The sequence below is a fragment of the Cenococcum geophilum genome, assembly GCF_001692895.1.
Source record: "Cenococcum geophilum 1.58 unplaced genomic scaffold K441scaffold_18, whole genome shotgun sequence".
Taxonomy (NCBI): Eukaryota; Fungi; Ascomycota; class Dothideomycetes; order Gloniales; family Gloniaceae; genus Cenococcum; species Cenococcum geophilum.
Genome location: NW_027137576.1, coordinates 2,399,464 through 2,401,262, shown reverse-complemented (window position 1 = coordinate 2,401,262; position 1,799 = coordinate 2,399,464).

Sequence of the window (1,799 nt, the reverse complement as noted above, 5' to 3'; positions counted from 1 at the left end):
ATACTAATATACTTTGGGAGTTCAGGATTGTCTAATGACTGGCAGACGATCTTTATACTGCGACGTCTATATCCTAATACCGCTTTAAGCCTAAACGTTTAACAATTATTAAGATAAAAGTCTACCGTTGTAAGAAACTTGTTAATAAAATCCTTATAGCGGTTAGTTTTCTTCTATAAGAACGTAAACTAGTTACTTATATAAACTTCTAGATGCCTAGATGCCCCGGCCAAACTAAAAGTAGTTAGCTAAAGAATATTATCCCTAACTAGTGCTCCTACGGCTGAACCAAAAACGGTTAGCTAAAGGACGTAGTCCCTGACCGGTGCCACCAGAGTGAGGTAAGGTAATGTCTTAGTCTTATTATCCTTATCCGTTAGGGATTTAAGAGATGATAATTGCGTAGGGGTTGAGGGTACGCTTGGTTCCTCCTTAAAGTGGCCTTAAGTAAGCCCATCCTCCACTCTAGAGTATATAGAGGAGGTATTAATATCACTAGGGTAAGTCGGGTCCTTATTAGGATTCGCAGAAAAGGGAAATGGCTGGCTCGGCGTGCTAACACTAAAAGGAGTTACCGTCGCTCTAACACCGCTATAAGAGTTAAGCTTAGGAAGTATCGGCCTCTCGTTAATACCTACCGGAGGGTAAGAAAAATAGGGCCGAATGCTCGTCGTCATATTGTCAACACTAGAGTTAGTAGTAATTGTCATCTCCCTAATACTATAGGAAGAGTTAAGCCTAATAGGTATTAGTTCCTTATTAATATCCACTAAAGAGGGAGGATAAGAATAGGGCTGGATGTCGCTCGTTATATTATTAACATAAGAGTTAGTAGTATTCTTATCAGCCTTATCTAATAATAAGTCTCTAGTGTGTATAATTCGCCTTTAGTTACTTATAAAGCCAGCAGCCTAATAGCTTAGAGTTGCCATAGAAGTTACTAATGGATTTTCGTTGCCGGCTATAGAAGGAAAGTATTTATAGGAAATAGAAATGGAATGTACTAAGTAAATATTTATATAAGGGAAGCACGGCAGAGCTACTAGCACTAAGCGGCTTCCTATATATAGGGCTACTTAAATCCTCCGCAAGCTAAAGCGCGTAGCGTGTACGCCTACAGCTAAATCGAAACATAGTGACAACTTAAAAATACTGCAGAAGTTTGTATGCAAGGTTTATTATTAGCCGTACTTATATCTGAATACCTTATTATATCCTAAGGGAACGGCTTAGCGTTTAAATGCGATAAGGCTAAATAGAAGTAATGATAGGGCCTACTCCTATAGTTCTCAAAGCTTAGAGAATTGCGCTAAGACGGTCGGCCTATGTAGGATATTCTACTCTTAATTTTATAGTAGGGACTTAGCGACTAGAAGAGTAAATGCCCTGCATTTTTAGGTACTGCTTATATAGGTAGTAGCATTATAGGGCACAAATTTGCGTAAGGCATAGCTGCGTTAATTAGGATACAATACGCTGCTAATTTTATAAGGCGAGATAGGCACTACCTGTATTGGGCTTTAATTTAAGCGCCTATCTTTAATAATCCGTATAGCTACACCCCTATACGCACTACCCGCCACTTATTTTTATATATTGTTTTATATAGGATCCCACGGGAGCTTCTAAATAGGTTTATTAGTTAATTCCTCTTAGGATTCCTTATTCTCTGGAACTAAAACATAACTTAGTGAAAACGTGCTGGTTATTATATTTATATTAAACTAACTAGTAGCACTTTTAATAGCTTTCGGCATACGCCAGCTTATAACTTTTTAGTTTACTTTATTTAACTAATC